The sequence below is a fragment of the Ursus maritimus genome, unplaced genomic scaffold, assembly GCF_017311325.1.
Source record: "Ursus maritimus isolate PB19 unplaced genomic scaffold, ASM1731132v1 scaffold_22, whole genome shotgun sequence".
In the NCBI taxonomy this organism is placed as follows: domain Eukaryota; kingdom Metazoa; phylum Chordata; class Mammalia; order Carnivora; family Ursidae; genus Ursus; species Ursus maritimus.
Window position 1 is genome coordinate 42,721,201 of NW_024424675.1, and position 17,401 is coordinate 42,738,601.

A 17,401-nucleotide genomic window follows, 5' to 3' on the forward strand; every position below is an offset into this window, starting at 1 on the left:
CCTGAGGATTAATAAGTGTGGAGGGGGACTCAGGCTTCGTGCCGAATATTTATTTAGTCAATATACACATCAATTTAGCAAATTAGAGATTGCAAGCCATTTCTAAGCAATGCTGTAAAAATAACAGCTGTACTTTAAACTGGTAATGGATTTTGGTGTGGGGGGTGGCGGCTACGTGCCTGGCGCTTTACAAGTACATAGTTTAGTTTCCCTTAAACTTCAGTAAATGTCTGAGTCATCGTGGCTGTTTGTTAAGAAAGCAGACATCTAAACCCCATCGTTTGGGGTACACGGAAGGGGCCTGGGATGGGGGTTCTGGAACACGTTTGGAGAAGATGGAGTGGGCTTCGGGGTGGAGGGACCCCTCGTGTAGACCCTGACTCCGTTCCTTGTAGCTGGGTGACTGCAGAGGGCAGGTTTGGGGCTGGATGATTTGCTGTTTGGGGCTCTGTAGGATGTTTCTAGCAGCATTCCTGGCCTCCACCCTCCAGATGCCATCAGCAGCAGCCCCCTGCCCAGTTGTAATGATCACAAATGTCTCCAGAAATGGACACGTGTTCCCTGGGGGGGGGGTGCGCACAATCTCCCCCAGTTGAGAACTACCAGTATACAGCAAGGTTCTCAGACCCTCTGGGGCCCCATTTCTCCACAAAGACCCCGTTCTGCAGCCTGGTGAGCGAGTGGCGGTTGCCTCCGTGCCGTAGGTGAGCGAAGGGTCTCAGGGAGGCTCAGGGACCTGCTCGGGGGCACTCGGCCAGCACCCGGCTGAGCTGGGGTGTGCAAGCCACTTCCTGCTTCTTGGAACAGTCAGTGGCTCCTTCTCATGCCTCCAGCCTCTGTCCAAATGCTGCCCCCCAGAAAGGCCTGCTCTGTCTCCCGTGGCTGGGGTAGCTTTCCACCCCTCTACCCCCCCGCCCCCGCGGCTCTTTCTCAGCACTGCTGCTCTCTTTCCAGGGCTTCGAGATGGGAACCTCCTGGTCTCAGCTGTCTCCCTGGGAGTCATCCCTCGGGGCTTTCTCCCTCCTGGTCCCTGCTGTTTCATCAGCACCTGGCACAGAGTAGACAAATCAGAATGATAGAATGGCTCCCCTGAAAGGTTGCCAAGGCAGAACTGCTGATGGCCCCATATCATCTGCTCTCCCCGTCTTCTCCAGGAACGAGGACCCAAATTTTTAGCGTCCAGGCACATGGATGTGTGACAGAGCACTGGCTAATGAGATGTAAGTGTAAGTCCTGTGTGTGGCCTTCTAGGAAGTATCCTTACAGAGAGTGAACAAGCTCCTCCTCACTCCTTACTCCTTCCTGATGGCTGGAATGGGGACGTGATGGCTAGAGCACAGGCAGCCACCTTGGTCTCTGAAGTAGAAGCTCTGTGTTGAGGATGGAGGGGCAACAAGGTAGAAGGGACCTGGGCTTTGGTGACTTCTGGTTTGATTCTCTGTTCCATGTACCACCACACTGAATGCTAACCAAGGCTCTAGGCTTTTGGGACTATCCAAGATGGAGGAGGGAGAAAATGCTGTTCATTCTGTTCAGGTTGCTCCCAGATCAATGGGTTGCATGGAGCCTTGCAGTTAGACAGAGTTCCCAGCTCCACCGTCAAGTCAGTGCCCACAGCTCCCAAGGTCAGAAGGGTCTCTCTGGTCTCAGGAGAGAGGCAAAGCATTGAGGAGCAGAGGGAGGACACAGGAGTGAGAAATGGTCTGGGCTTCCAGCCTTACTTCCACTCAAGTACTTCATTCATTCATTCATTCATTCATTCATTCGGTGAGTGCACTCTACACCTGCTAGAGGCTGGAGCCTGGATGATCAACACTACAGCTTCTGGAATCCCGGAGTGAAGCCAGCTCGTCGGGGGAGACAGACCATGATCCAGCGAACAGGGACGTGAACGTTCCGATGCCAGTGCCCTGCTTGGCTGGGGATGAAGGGAGGTGCAGTCGAGAGCCGCTAAGCAGAGCAGCTTCTGGCAGGAGAGGCCAGAAAGCAAGCACTTCGGAGAGCCGAGCACGTGGTGAATGAGGCCTGCAGAGAGCTGCGGCAGCATCGGCGGGGGCCAGCCTGTGCAAAGGGTCCTGAACGGGCCGTGTTGTGGGGACAGGGAGATCGGGGGCCGGGAGGCTGGAATGGGCGGGCCAGCCTTGGAGGCGATTCGGTTAAGGGCTCAGGTGAAGGGGGCCCGTGTCAGGGAATTTGACAGGGGGCTGGAGCCACAGACGCTCTTACGCGGTGCTCGGCACAGCTGCGGCTGATTGTCTTTGTAGCTCCTTCTGCGCCCTGGGCACTTGCTCATAACTCCAGGGTCTGGGGGCCTTTCTCAGACCCCTCGAGTGGCCCTCCCTACAGATGCGGCAGGCTGTCCACACCCCGCTCACCCCCACCAGGCGCAGTCCTCACCCCACGACTGCTGAGGCTGGGGGATGAATACCTCATGTCCCTCGTCTCCCAGCTGGAGGAAACTCGACGTCAAGTTACTGATGGTAGGTCCCGCACCGGCTCTCCGAGCTCCTGCTGCTGCCCTCGGGCGAGCGTGCCCTGCTCAGGCCCCTCCCACAGCGCACCCTGGGATAAGTGTCAGCCCTGTCTCCCTGTCTGCTCCGGGGAGACCCCAAACTCGGGCACCACGTTAGCTTTTTCACCCTCACAACAGCCCTGGAAAGGAAGTACTATCATTGCTCCCATTTTACTGCGAGGAAAATTGAACCGAAGCCCAGAGAAGCGGAGTCATTTGATCAAGGACATACAGGAAGTGGCAGAGCCAGGACTTGAATCCAGTCTGTGTGTTAACACCCTGCCTGTGGCACGGTTTGTAGTTGGTTCTGATTTTGACTTGAAGGCAGCCCGAAGCTCGGTGTAGACCTGCGTCCTTCAGCTGCGGCCCCGTACCAGCAGCAGGACTTGGGATCTTGTTACAAAGGCTGAGAGTTTGGGGCCCTACTCCAGACTGGCTGAATCAGAGACTTGAAGGATGTCCCTCCAGAGATTCTGGTGCACACTCACATTTGAGAACTGCTGGTGTAGACCGGTGGTGTAGACATGACCCGACCTGTAGTTTTAAAAGGCTCTCTCTGGCTGCCATGGGAGACAGCAAGGGGGGGGTCTCCATCTCAGGGAAGAGGGGCTTCAGGGAAAAAAGATGTGTGCTATGGGGGTGGAAAGAAGGTGTCAGGTTCGGGCCTCACTTGGGGGTGGAGTCAACAGAGATGGACGGTATGTCGGTGAGGCAGAAGAGAAGCAAAGAGAACCTAGGGTTTTGGCTTCGAGTGCACATGGGAACAGGTATCGGCGTGGGGAGCTCTGCCAGGATGCCAGCGGGCAGGGCGACAGTGAGGTCCATGTCAAGATGCTTTAAAAAGCATTTTAAAATCATTCCCTGTGTGCATCCAGTATTCGGATGCTCAGGAAAGCAGTCTTCAACACGGCCCGAAGATGGTCATGCAGGACGGGGGGTGGGGAGAAAGGAGGCTGTTTAGGACTTTTGGAAATTGGGAACGAAGTGGAAGCTATGAGAAGGGAAAGGGTTTGGAGAGACAGCGTGCCAGGCAGGGGACCGACGTAGACAAAGGGGTGGAGGTGGGAACGACCATGTTTGGTTGCCAGCTGGTGGGGCAGCTCTCTGAGTTCCCCGAGAAGACGCCCGGAGGTGGGCTGGGGTAGGGAGGGGGCTGGGAGGGGGAATATGAGTTCACTGAGTGCAGGAGCGTGATTCCTTGGGAGCGACAGGTAGGGAATGAAAACCCATGCTTATCTCTCAGACGGGCTTTGCTTTTACTTAATCTGCTCCAACACATAGTGATCGAGGCTCCACCACGTGCAGGAACTTTGCTCACTTGGCACATGTGTCGTGAGGGCTCACGATGGGGAACCAGACACCCCGGGGCACACGCTCGGGCGGGGTGCCTCAGATCCATTATGTGAGGTCACCCTTGAGCAGACATTTCAGGGGAGCAGGCTGAGGTGTCCGGGGCACCTGGGGTATATCTCAGGCAAAGGGGAAGGAAGCTCCCCCCACCCCCATCCCACCACGGATTCTTCTGGAAGGGAAGACAGACACATTCTTGCTGCCATAAAGAACCTGCTTGTCTCCCATCTTTCTCCATCCAGAAAGGGGTTCCTCAGTTTGGGACTGACGATCAGGCGGAGGACAGAGGGCCCCCAGGCAGCTCCCCCTTGGGTGTCCCTCTGCTTGCGTCCTGTGTGCAGAAGGCAGCTGCCAGGACTTAGCCTCCTTCTTCGTCCTGAAAAGCTCTACTCCCGCCCAACTTGCTCAGCAGAACCAGCGTCCTTTGGAGCAAGGCTGCACCTCCTTAGAAGGCCCGTAGGGGGCGCCCTCTACTACGCAACCACCTCTCCGGAGCCAAGGTCTCACCCCCAGAGCAGGTGGTTTGTCCTGAGATTTCTTGCAATGACAGACATGCTCTCCCCGAGAGGAGCTCTAATAAGTATGAATTTCTCCAATTTGTCACATTCCCACGGATATTGTGGCACTGGAGCAGCTGGGGCTCAGGGACGCATCTAGACTCACTCCTTAATTGGTCTCTAACTTAATTCTTAAACCTTCAGCAATTTCTTGCCTGGTCTTCCCTCATGCTGTGCACATGGGCATATAGACAAAGCCGTAGACTCCTCCAACTTAGGACCGGAAGGGACCTTCAAAGAGTAACCAGCACATGTCGGGTTCTGTGAGCCTGATGCTGTTCTCCGTTTGACCTGGACTTGTTTTCTCCCTCACACTCTTGTCAAACTGTCCACCCTTCTGCCCCAGGCAAGCCTCCCCAGGACCGCAGATTAGGGGATGCCTGTGCCTGCTTGATTTCTTCCAGGGATGGGGAGCTCACTTCCCATTCCTCACACAGCCACAGAATACCTCTACCCAATGGTGTCAACAGCAATGAGCCTCTCTCTGAGTCCTCATCTCAGAAAATACTTGAAGACACCTTCCTTGTGATTGAAACAGCTGTCTGTGAGCCCCAACATTCCTCCTTGGACCCTGCTGTCCTGGTATGGGTGGCTCCATGCTTGCTTCCTAACCTGGTGCCTGAACCAGACCTGGTCTTCCAAGGAGGGTGCTGGGGTTTAATGTCCAGAACTCCTGCCATCGCTGGATATTAAGCAGGGGGAGAAGATTGCTTACCCCAGTGGGCTTGGAGCCTTGGGCTGGCTCTGTGGACACCAGTATGTCCCGGGGAGGCTGAGGGGTGTCCTCCAAGCATAGCAGCCCCACTTGCGGGTGGTCACGAAGCTGCCCGTGCATGGAAGTCTGGGGCCTCTTGGAAAGGGTGGCACTGTGTTCTTCCCAGCAGCCCAGGGAGGAGTCGACAGCTGCCCTGCCCCTGCACCTGCCTCCCGGGGTTTCGGTGAGGAATGCATGCGTTAACACACACGACGAGCTTACCTAGAACAACGCCTGGAAGCTTGCAAACACCTGAGACAGGCAGCCTGTTACTAGTCCCATTTAACAGATGGGGAAATCAAGGCTGGGGAGGATAAGTGATCAATCTGGGATTGATGATGGGTCCTCCTGAGCCCTGGTCCGAACCCTGGCTATTAATCCTGGACACTCACCCAGACCCTTTGGGGAATCATGTGAATGACAAATGATAAAAACGAGTTGCTTCTGGAGGCTGGCCCCGTGGAGGCACTTTCTGAGCAGGTCCACTGATGACTGGTTATCACTGTTCTCATTACGGATAGGAGCGCTACGACCAGAGAGACTAGACTGGCCTGAGGCCACACAGGGAAACAGGATTTGAACTCAGGTCTCTTAAACAGTAGCGTGTGAGTGTTAATAACCACACAGTGCTATCCTTACGGCTTCTTCCTTGTGGGCAGAAAAAGGAGGCTCTGCCCTAAGACAGCACCTTTGTCCTGACACCGTGTAACATGCCCAGAGGCGGCTGTAGCTCTGGCAGCATCGCCAGAAAGGACAGGGCCACCGCTGGTGGCCGGAGGGAGTCACAGGGAAGCACACGGCCTTGAATCCTGCAGAGCCGCTCTCCAGCTGAGGGACCTGCGACCAGATGCCTGCCTGCTCGGAGCTCAGCGCCCCGAACTGGAGTACTGTGCCTGTGTTGCAGGGACCATCACGGCACAGGTGGGGCTGAACCCAGCCAGGGAGGCTCCCAGTCTGTCCTGACTCCTCCCCCCAAACCTGCCCTACCCTGCAGCTGCTGGGAAGACGAATGGGGGCAAACCGTGCACAGCTCCTGGCCCAGCTAGGTATACAGCAGGCAGCACCCCGTTCCTGACCCTGCATGGCCCGCGCTGTCAGACTGGCGGGGTTCTGACTGCGGCCTGGACGCAGGGTGAGAGCTTCAGCTCAGAGGAGGTCTGTCCGAGGCAGAGGTCCAAGCTGGGGCAGCTGGCCTCAGTGAGTTTCTGGCCCACTGGGCTCCCAGCCTTCGAGCCAGCGGCTCCTTCTCCAGGAAATGCCTCCAGGTTCAAAACTAGCCAAGAAGCAAAGCCAGGACAGAGATAAATCGAATGCTTGAGAAGAGCACCGCCCCGCACTTGGCCTTGGGGAGCTTTGGGGAATTTTGCTGTCCTGGCAAGTGGGGGGGAGGTCCACCCAGTTTCTCCTTCACTGCCCTCCTCCCTGCTTGGACAGGGCTTTTCAAGGCCTTGCTTTTCTTTACCAAAGTCCTGCGCAGTGGGGGCAGAGCTCGGACAGGATGGGGCTGCTCCCACTAACCCAAAGCCAGTGTCTCTGACAGCTTGGAAGTTTCTCGCAGGAGATCCAGCCTGAGCTGGCTCCGTTAATCATTCCCTGTGGATCCGACCCCCCACCTGGGTGAAGTTTCCGGGCCACAGGAGAGCCCAGGCCCCGGCTGTGGACGTTACAATGGGGGCATTTCGGTGACCTGTCCAAGGGAGGAGTTTCAAGGTCAGCGGGGAAGGAGTGAGCTCCCTGCCCGTAAAGCAGCCCGGGGTCTCCTCAGAGCCCTGGGTGCCACTGTTTACTAACCAAACATTTACTGAGTGCCTGGCTGCAGACTTGATAACAAAAAAATGAATGAAATCCCGGTACTGGATGGTAAAAGGGGTGCGTGTGCTCCCTGCGCGCTCACTACACCTCGGGCGCCGTCCTGAGTGGTCGGCATCTGCCAACGCAGGGCTGGGCCCCTCCGAGTGCTTAACTCAGTCATCACCTCCACTTCGAGGGGGGCGGTGTCGAGGCTCAGCAAGATGGGCTCCTGGCCCAGGGGCCTACGCTGATAAAGCAGAGTAGGCTGGAACCAGGGCCTGAACTCCGAGCCCCCTGCCTCTGGGCCAGGTGTGGGACAGGCCTGGGGTGGAGATGGGGAAGGACACGGGCCCCTCAGCAATCCCAGTTCAATGACCAGTCCCCCCATGACGTGGTACACGGGACGGCTGTGGACTCGTGGGGATGCGCAGGTCCTAGAGGCCACCCGGGGCCAGGACCCAGCTGGAGTGCAGGGGAGGGGGCTTCCCTGGGAGGGACTTGGGCAGCAGGTGGGTGCCAGTTCCAAAGCCACATGCAACACCAAGATGGTGCCTCCGTGGGGGTCGGGGCCACTGTCCGAGGGGTGAGAGGCACGAGCCTCGTGTCCGGAAGGACACCTGACTGCAGCCTGGAGCCAGCTGAAGAAGCAGGAAGGATGCCTGGGAGAGAAAATGCGTAGAAGCCCCATGAGTGCAAGGCCGAAGCATGGCCAGCCGTGGAGGCAGCAGCCGGGTCTGGTGTGCAGAGCTGGGACGGGGAGCAGGGAGATGACGGGAAGGGTTGGAAGGCTGGGTCTCGCTGGTCCTGGGGGCAATGGTGAGCCACTGAAGGTTGCAACAGGGGGGTGCCAGGAGCTGCATGTTCCCCAGTCCCCTGGATGCTGGGTGGAGAATGGTTAGAGATGTCAGCGGGGAGGCTGCTTCTGTGTCCAGAGAAAGATGGTCGTGGCCAGACTGGGGTGGCTTTGGAAGTGGGGGAACGGGCAGGTATGAAGGCTCTAACAGGTGAACACGGGCAGGATCCTCCCTGGGAGACTTCTCTAGGGAGATCTGCTGGGTCCTGGAGGGACTGGGATGAGCAGGGGTTGGGGACACCCAGAGCCACCTGGCTGGGCCCTCCCCTGCTCCTGGGCTAAGACGCAGACCTGGTTCTCCCTTCTGAGGACTTCCCCGTCTCACCCAGGAGGGGTGGGACCACCTCGGGGCAGCCAGGAGGGCAGCTGGAAGGGGGCCGGGCAAGCAAAGGGTGGGGGGCATGCTTGGCTTGTGCAGGCGGTGAGGGTGGGATGGAGGTCTGGGGGCCAAGGGCAGACAGGACGTTTGGTCTGCGTCTTCAGTGTCAGCAAAGGAGAGGGCAGGGCAGGGGCAGGAGGGCAGCCCCCAGCTCAGGCAGAAAACATCTCTGGACCTGGCAGTTCCCTTAGATGTCCCCTGCCCGGAAGCCAGCATTGGCTGGAAAAATCAATGCTTAACCTTGTGGCTCCTACAGGGACATTGGCCCCCACGTCAGCATGTGGACTGAGACCCGGGTCTTTGTAAATACCCCAGGCCGCAGTGAGCTCCCTACCCCAAGCTGCCTGCCCGTCCCCATGCAAGTCCGTGTGCTGACCCCACGCGGCGGGGGAGGCGCTTGGCAGTGGGCCCAAGGGAAGTAGGTGAGGACAGTTAGGGGTCCTCCAGGCACCCCCATCTTTTGGAGGCCCGACCGTGGCCCTGGGAGAGTCTGAGATGCAGCCCGGCTGTGATGGCCGCAGCAGGGGGAGCACCGTCCGTTCTCACACGAGGAAGGGGACAGACCATGGGACCGGACACAGGGACCGGGGGACGAGGGGGCAGGGACCACAGCCTGGAGCCCCAGAGGGAGGGCGTGGGGGTGAGGGCACAGCCGCTACCTTTAGCTGCTCACCGCTGAGTGGCGGGAGCGGGCTGTGAGCTGAGTCCCTCCCTCTGCTCAGGCCTGAGGCCAGATGCCCAAGGATCCCCGGGTGCAGACAGGAGCCTGACGCTTGGAGGGTCACCTGCACGCCCGGCGGCTCTTCGCACACCTGACACAGGCTGAGGGAAACAGCGCCTCACCCTCGCTCGCTCTCTGCTCCAAGACCGACTTCTTTTCCAAGAACAATTCTCACTCCTCTGTCAGGCTTATCCCAGAATGCCAGGCATCAGGCTCCCTGAAACCCCCGGGAGCCTGGGAGGTGGGTGCCGGTGGGCGACCAGGCACAGAGATGGTGCATAGCTGCCCACGGCTGCACAGCCTGGGGGAGGGTTTGAACCACCGAGGCAGCTCTGGGGCAAAGTCTCTGCCCTCAGGACAAGGTGGACTAGGAGGCCTTGATTTCCTCCGCAGCCCTGGGTGGGGAGCTGCTCCTTCTCGGTTCTGGGCCCCGGCCTGCGCTGGCCCTGGGCTCCGTGCGACGGGAGTCACAGAGTCCAGCCCACCACAACCTGCGTCAGCGCTGGGGGCAGGGGCTGCAGAATGCTGATTCCCGGGCCACACCCGTCCTACAGGTGCAGCGCCTCTGGGCCGGGGGGAGCCGGCCGGCATCTCCAGGAGTCCACTCTGGCATGTGATGATGGTCAATACGGGCTGGGTCCCCACATGGCACGGCCCTCGAGAAGACAGCAACTGCCTTGGGCTGAACCCTGAGGGACCCATGAAGTGTAGGGTGGAATTTATAGGACAGAGAGGTGAATGTTGATGCAGGGAAGGGACCAGAAGGCTTCCTGGTGAAGACGGAGGTTGGGCGGGGCCTTAACAGAGAGAGGGGAGGGCAGCCAGGTGGAGGGCGCTGCCCAAGCTAAGGCCCAGGAGCTGGAAAGGGGGCTTCCTGGATTGGGGCGTTCAGGTCTGGGGAGCAACCGGGGAGGGGGGAGGTGTAAGGGAATGAAGACCTATGGTGGGGCCAGACCTTGAAAAGGTCTGAATGAGAGGCTGCTTGTCCAGGTCTCTAGCCCCCACAGGACACCTGTCACCTGTGGGAGCTCATTCATTCATTCATTCATTCATTTATTCTTGAAACACATATTGTATCTATTTACGGGCCAGACATTGTTCTAGTCACTGAGGACACAGCAGAGAGGCTGACAGAGGACACACACCTCTGGAGCTGAGTGTCATCCCAGGAGAGAGACTAATTAAAGGAAGAAGGAAACGAAATGATGGCAGATTGTTCTGGGTGCTCAGGACAGAGCTCCGGAGCTGTGACAGGGAGTGCCTGGGTGACAGGCAGGGCTTCTCTGATGAGGTAACATTTGCGATGAGACCCTGAAAAGGAGCCCGCCAGAAAAGACAGAGAAAGGAAGTCAGAGGGAGTACATGTGCAAAGGTCCTGGGGCAGGAGGACTTAAGTCAATTCGATACTGGTGAGGCTGGGGCTAGGGAGGGAGATAGAAAGGTTAGGAGATGAAGAGGGTCAGCAAAGGGAGGCCAGTCCTCCATTCCAGCTTAGGAGCGATTTTGAGCTGTGAGCTCACCACAGATGGTTTTCAGCAGGGGAGAGTCTGATGAGATTTACGTGAAATGCAGGTTCCTGGGCCCTACCCACGTCCAGTGGATTGAATTCTTCAGGGGTGGGGCCTGGGAATCTGCCTACACAGGTACGTGGGTATTTGGGACTTTGCTGGAATGAAGATGTCATCTTGTAGGAGGGGATGGTGAGAGGGAGACAGAGACAGAGACACAGAGGCAGAGAGAAAATGAGAAAGATGTAAAGAGACAGGCAGTAAGAGACAAGAGCTGTCAGGGCTCCAGGCACTGACCGGTGGTTTGAAGAGGCAGGAGCCCCACAGGAACAAGGGTTTCCCCAGGACAGAAGGGGCCAGGACAGACAGACCCCAATGACCCCTGCAGGGACTGGACAAAAAGGCACCCAAAGGTCACTTCTAGGACACACATTTCTGGGCCGGGGGTAACAGAGGGGCAGAGCGGCCCCCCCCCCCCGCTCTGCAGAGATAGAACAGGGATGGGGGGGTCTTCAAATGCACAGTTCCAGCCCTGGGAAGGGTCTCAAGAACTAGCCCCTGCGCCAGCGGTCCTGGGCTGAGTTGAGGCAGAGAAGTGGATCCTGCGACCCCCTGTCCCACTGTCCTGTTCCTTCCAAGCTTGGGCTCAGTTTGCAAAAAAAGATGGGGAGCGCCACCTTGTGGCCAGCGCCATGGCCACGGCCCAGGTCCCGGCCCACGGTGTCCGGGGCACAGGTGGCCTGTCTGCACCCGCGTGTCTATCCTTGTAGACCTTTGTAGTCACCCAGTTAGCGCAAGTGCCCTGCAGACGAAGTTGAAGATCCAGACAAAGCGGAAAGAAACCGACCGCCTGGAATTCACACCCGGAGGGAGCTGAGCCTCATGTGTGCACGGACTCCTCCAGACTGTCCTCCAGGCGTGCGGCCGGTCTCTCACCCAAAAGGTGAATCGCGCCCCACAGAGAGCTCTGTGGCCGGCTGGGCCTGTTCCCCTGTGCCGCTGGATGCTGGGTTCTGTGTCAGTGAATATTCTCGTACAACATCATCCGAGCAGCAGGGCGCACCCTTGGGGAGTGGCCCGGGGCTGACTCAGGGCTGCTGCGCGGTGCCATTTATAAGCGCAAAGTGAGTTTTCCAGAATTTTTTGGTTTTGTTTTCGCTACCCTCAAGGAAGGTGGAAACTTCAAAGCCTTTGGTGCTGTGATGCAAAAGGGGGTCTCGATAAACCCACATTTGGAGGCAAACATCACGGCACCCGCCGTGGTGAGGTTAAACAGGTGAGCTCTGTAAAGCACTGCCCGCAGGCCCAGAGCAGGGGGCCACTGCCCGCCGGGCCTGGACGGACATCACTGGGGGCGAGAGGCTCCGTCTCCTGTCCTATCCCAGCCGGCTGTCAGGTAAAACTCGTGGGGGCTCGGGAGGGAGCTCCAAGGTGTTGGTGGCTCAGAACGTGGTTCAGAACGTGGTGCGGCGAGCCCCGATAGCGGGTCACCTCTGAGCCGGATGCTGATTTCATCCCAAGGTCACAGGGCTGGAGGGGGGGCTGAACTTTGATCCCAGAGTGGCCCTGAGCTTACTCACTTCAGCCCCGCCCTGTACGTAGACCCGTGAGTGTCCATCTGCGTGGTGGGCCAGCGTGAGGACGTGTGAGCTGACCGTGTGCTCGGAGGGGTTGTCACCCCCGATCCCGGCTCCCCACCCCTCAGACGGGACGCATCTCCCAAGTGTGAGGTGGTCTTCTGTGCCCGGGGGATTCCTTCCAGGCCCATCAGGGCTGTCTTCACTCGCTTTGTCCCCCAGGTGTGATCTCGGCAGGCTCTTCCCTGGCTGTGCGACCCTGGGTGAGTAGCTTCACCTCTCCTGTGCTTCAGTATTTTGACGGTGTGAAAGGGGTAAGAATCCCTTTCTTCGTGGACGGCACGGAAGGATTACGTGAATTTGTACAAGCAGGAGTCTGAAAAAGTCAGCTCTGGTAGGGATGCAAGTAAGAGCCCCAGGGCTCCTGCAGGGACTGGGGGGCGCCTAGGGGTCCCAGCTTACAAGGGTGCTCCCCAGGAGAGAGATCAGCCCTTGCAGGGCATTGGGGCCCTGGCATCAGTGGGAAGGGAGACCCAGAGGCGAAGGCAGAGCAGGAATTTAACCTGGGATCTGTGGATGCGCTTAGGGTGCTGTGCGCCGCCCCAGAACCATGGGCAAAACGTTGTGTGTCCAGCCACTTTGCGGGGAGGGAATGGGGCGGCATCCCCACCGTGGCTGGTCTCGGGCTTCCACCCTGAAGTTCCCAAGCTCAGTGCGTGCGGCCTCCAGCCTGCGGCCAGCAGAGGGCGCTCGGCCCAAGGCTGTGAAAAGCAGAGCTCAGGCTTAGCTGCTGCCCGAGGCTGGGCGAGCAGAGGCCTGCGGGGCTCTGGCTTCTCCCCTCCCAGGTGCCCTCCTGCCAGAGGTTAGCCAGAGCATGGCGCTGGGTGTGGGGGCTGCTGGGGTCACAACTATGGCTGTGGTCCACTGGTGTCCTGGGTGCCCGGCTGGGGGCAGCCCTGGACATCTCAGCGAGGAGGGGGGCTCCTTGGTACCCCAGGAGGAGCTTTTAAAAATACACCTGCCCAGGCCCCACCCCTAGAGACTGTCCTCAGTGGGTCTGGGGTGGGCCCAGACATCAGCATTTGTTAGACGCTCCCCGGACTGAGAGTCACAGCGTACGACCTCATGATGAACTCTGCGTGAGGGGTTGTCCTTATTTCTGCCCATTTTACAGAGGAGGAAACTGAGGCTCAGAGTTGCTGGGACTCACCTGAGGTTACACTCAGGTTACACCTAGGGCTGTGACGCCACAGCCCACTCGTTCTTTCATCTTCACAATGCTAATAACGAAAACAGTATCACCGGTGGGCTCTGCAGACATTCTGGGCTTCATGACTCTTTGTTGGGGGCGGTGCTACTTCAGTGTGCTGGCTGCATGACGCCCCCCCAAGGATGTCCATGTCCTGATCCCCAGAGGCTGTGACCCCGTCACCTTACTCGGTGATGCGGACTTCACAGACATGCCTGAGATCTTGCGGTGGGGGGTGGTCCTGGGGGGTCCGGGGGACCCCATAGTGTCACAAAGGTCCTTAGAAGAGGAAGGAGGGTGAGAAAGAGATGGAGATTGGAAGATGCAGTGATGCTTGATTTGAGGGTGAAGGATGGGCCGTGAGTGGGGAACTCAAGTGGCTTCCAGAAGCCGGAAAGGCTGGAGACAGACCCTCTTCTGGAACCTGCAGAAGGAGCCAGCCCTGCCGACACCTGGGCTTCAGTCAGCAAGGCCCGGGAGGGACTTCTAACTTCCGGCGCTGTAAGATAAGCTTGTTTTAAACCACTTGATGGCAATTTGTTACAACAGTAACGGGAAACCGCTTCCACCCTCTGCCCCTGTGACAACCAGAAATGTCTCCAGACTTGCCACACGGCCCTGCCAGTGGAGGGAAGCGCGGGGCCAGACCCTGCAGCGAGCCTTCTGCACGCATGGCCCGGCCAGCTGCGGCCCCCCACCCTCTCTTCTGACCCTCCAGCAAACCTGACTTGATTGCCTCCCTGGCCCATTCTGCAGACGGGAAAGCAGAGGCTCAGAGCTGTGACACCTGAGAGTGAGGTCACACAGATGGGAGGCCTCTGCGTCCATGCACCTCCACTTCTCCCACCGGGAGGCAGAGCGGGCTGTGCTGCCCGGAGGTGACCTTTAGGGGTTTCGAAGCCCCAGTGAGGGGTAGCCGGGCCTCCATCCCCTATCCTACATCCCCGCCCTCCGGGCTTCGTGGCCTTTTCAAGGCCAGGCTGCTTCTCCAGCTGCTGGTGGAGACCCCGCTGATGGCAGCAAAAGCCATGGGGTCCCAGGTGGGGGTGGGGGAAGGGAATGAGCGAATGTGTCACAAATAGTGAATCCAGGCAGTGAGAGCCAGGCCAGGTTTTGAGTCCCAGACTCCTTCAGCGGGTGTCAGAGCACTGGCTTGAGAGCCCAGTGGCCTCGGTTCCCGTCCTGTCTCTACCCCTTGGGCAATTGTCTAACCTTCCTGAGCCCTTACCTCTCTGGGCAATGGGCTCCTGAGGCTCACCCAGGGCTGGGACCCCTTTTCTCCAGTTTATCTGCCCAGGGAACTCTTAATTCACAGGACCTCCTGCAGGAGGAGCTTTTCACAGAACACAAAGTGCTGGTCCTGCCCCCTTCTCATCCGCCGCAGCATGGCTGCCCACGGGTTGCGTGGCATTCTGGTCTCGTCCATCAGAGCGAAGAGGTTGGTGGATATGAGTGTGTCTCTGGGCCATGGGTGTATCATTAGGGCAGGAGAAATCTCACTCAGAATCTGGAAGGCTCGTCCCCGGGCATGGGCTCCTCTTACAAGTTTGAGCAAGCGTGTGACCCACGCTTAACCAATCAGAACCCTCCCCCCGACATTCCACCAGCAGTATTTGGCTTGAAGAATTCTCTTTCTGCTGGGGTGGCTAAACTGGCAGGCCCTAAGCCTTGCCCAGCTGGCCTCGAGAGAAGAGAGCTTCTCAGAGAGATGGAGAGAAAGAGGCCTGAAAAATAATGCTTGAGCCCCTGGAGCCAGCCATTCCTGAAGCTAAGTGTCTCTTGATTTTCCAGTTGCATGAGCAAATAGATTCTTTATTTAAGCCTAGGTGAGCTAAGTTTCTGTCACTTGCAGCCAAAATGCTCCTGAATTACTCCCTAGATCCTTTCTTGCTCAAAGCCTCTAACCTTGGCTGCCTGCTAAGCCCCACAGGTGAGGAGTCCCACCTGGGCTCATCCTGAGACAAGCAGAGAGGCTGGGATGAGAAAACAGAATTGCATTTGTGAGCAGGTCATGGTGGTTTGGGAAAATCACCTCTAACTCTCATGGAGGAAACTACCCCCATTCCACTCCGGGGGCTGCAAGCTCTGTTCGCACGTATCATGGCAGAAGGGAGGGTGGGTGGCTGGGGAGCTAGCGAGAACAAAGGGCTGGGGGAAGAACGGACTTAATCATTCCCTGCTAGCTAATGGTAGCTAGTTAATTTCCTTCCCGGAGAGACCAGCGGTGACCTTCACCTCCAGCCCCCATCAACTGCTGGCAATGCTTTGTCAGCGTGTTTATGACAAATTAATTACACAGAGAGGGGAAATCTTGCAGAGAGATGAGCATTCCGGCTGGGGCTCGAGATGCGGGCTGAGGCTGGGTCCTGCACTGACACGGCCTGGTTAACCACAGACCTCGGGCAAACTTGGAGGCGAGCAGTTTTCAGCTCGCCACAGGGGGAAGACAATGCCAGGAGGAGTCAGCCAAACCCAGTTTCAAGCCCCTTACACCTGCTGGCGTGTTGCAAACCGGATATCCCCCGAGGGAACGATTTGGGGGCCCCAGGTCCACACGGCAGCAGAGATAACTTTGCCCCCAGTAGGCAGGCAATTCCAGCCCATGGAACAAGACGCCCCCTCCTGATGAATCCAACTTTCTTGTCGTGTGCACCTGCCCAGTCGTCCCCGGAAGATGTGTGCACGTGGGACTTGTACAGAGCACAGTGTCAAGTCCAAACTCCCAGGCACACGTGGTCTGGCACCTGCTTCCCTCCAGCCAACCTCCGGCTGGTTTTCTTTGCCTTGTGCTTTCCACCTACACCCAAACATTTGGCTGTGGTGCTCTGAATAAGTTGTCTTGCTCTGATCATTACGCATTTGCCTGGGCCAGGCGTCATCCCCATCCCACCCGACCTCCCTGTGCCGGATATGGGAGAATGAGCTCTCGGGTTTTCTCCTTCCCCAGGAGCCTCCTGGACCCTTCAGGCAGAGTGTGGGCCCCTGTTCCATCCTCCTTTAATTCCCTGTGACTAGTCCTGTTCGGGACCCATGTCGATGACCATCTCTCCCGCCGACCGTGAACTGCGCACCACGGGGCAGGGCTTTGCCTCCCTCCGTCGGGAGCCCCAGGGCCTGGCCCGGAGGGTGTGGTCAGTGAAGGGGCCTATCCGGCACACACGGGGGGTCCATGCAGAGTGAAAAGACAGGCTCCTGTGCCTAGTGAATTCTCTGGCTGATGCCGGGAAATGCAGCGGACTTCTGAGCTTCTCACCCGTCTGGCAGCAGCCCTTTTCCGTAACTTTAGAGAACCGCCCATCCCTTGCCCTCGAGCCAGATGATGGGGGGTGGCTGACCCCCATCCTGGTGCCAGGGATAGATCATGTGATGCCAGTTGGCCAATCACAGCATTCCATTGCTCTCTGCTCAGTCACCAGCTAAGAGGTGGTCACGTGACTAAAGACATCCAACTTGGCTTTTGCCATTGGAAAGAAGTGCTCTCTTTCCACTGAGCAACGAAGTCGGTGGCATGGGGGCCTGGAGCCTCCAGGGGCCATGTTTGCCAACAGAGAGCAGAGCAGAGAGATGGAAAGAGGGAGGCTGAGTCTTGAGACATTTTCTGACTTCCTGGATAGAGACATTCCTGAAGCAAGATTTATACTTGGACTTGTGTCTATTAGAAGAGCCAATACATCCCCTTTTGTACAAAGTGGGTCCCAGCTTTCTGTCATCTACCACAAAATGAGTCTTGAGGAATACAGAGAGGTGGGCGAATGACAAGGCAATGGCAGGGCTGGGAGACACGGGTCTGATGGGGAAACACAGGAGCCTCAGGCACAGAGAAGAGACACAGGCTGGAACGAGAGCCTGGGAAGCTTTCCTGGACGAGGTCACATCTCAGCTGAGACCCGCTGGCTGCGTAGCATCGAGCTAAGGAAAGGGGGTGGCAGAGGTGAGAGGGACATGCCACACTGGAAAAGTAAAATCGACTGGAGCTGACTTCCACACTGAGGGGATAGACACATCAGCTCATCTAACAGACAAGGGCAAAGATAGATCCCGCTTCAGGAATGACTGGATCCGGGGGCTCAAAGACTGGCTTAGGACTCCCCTTGAAGGGACATACCATAAATCTGTGTATTGGTCCAGGCACTGATCAACACGTCAAGGA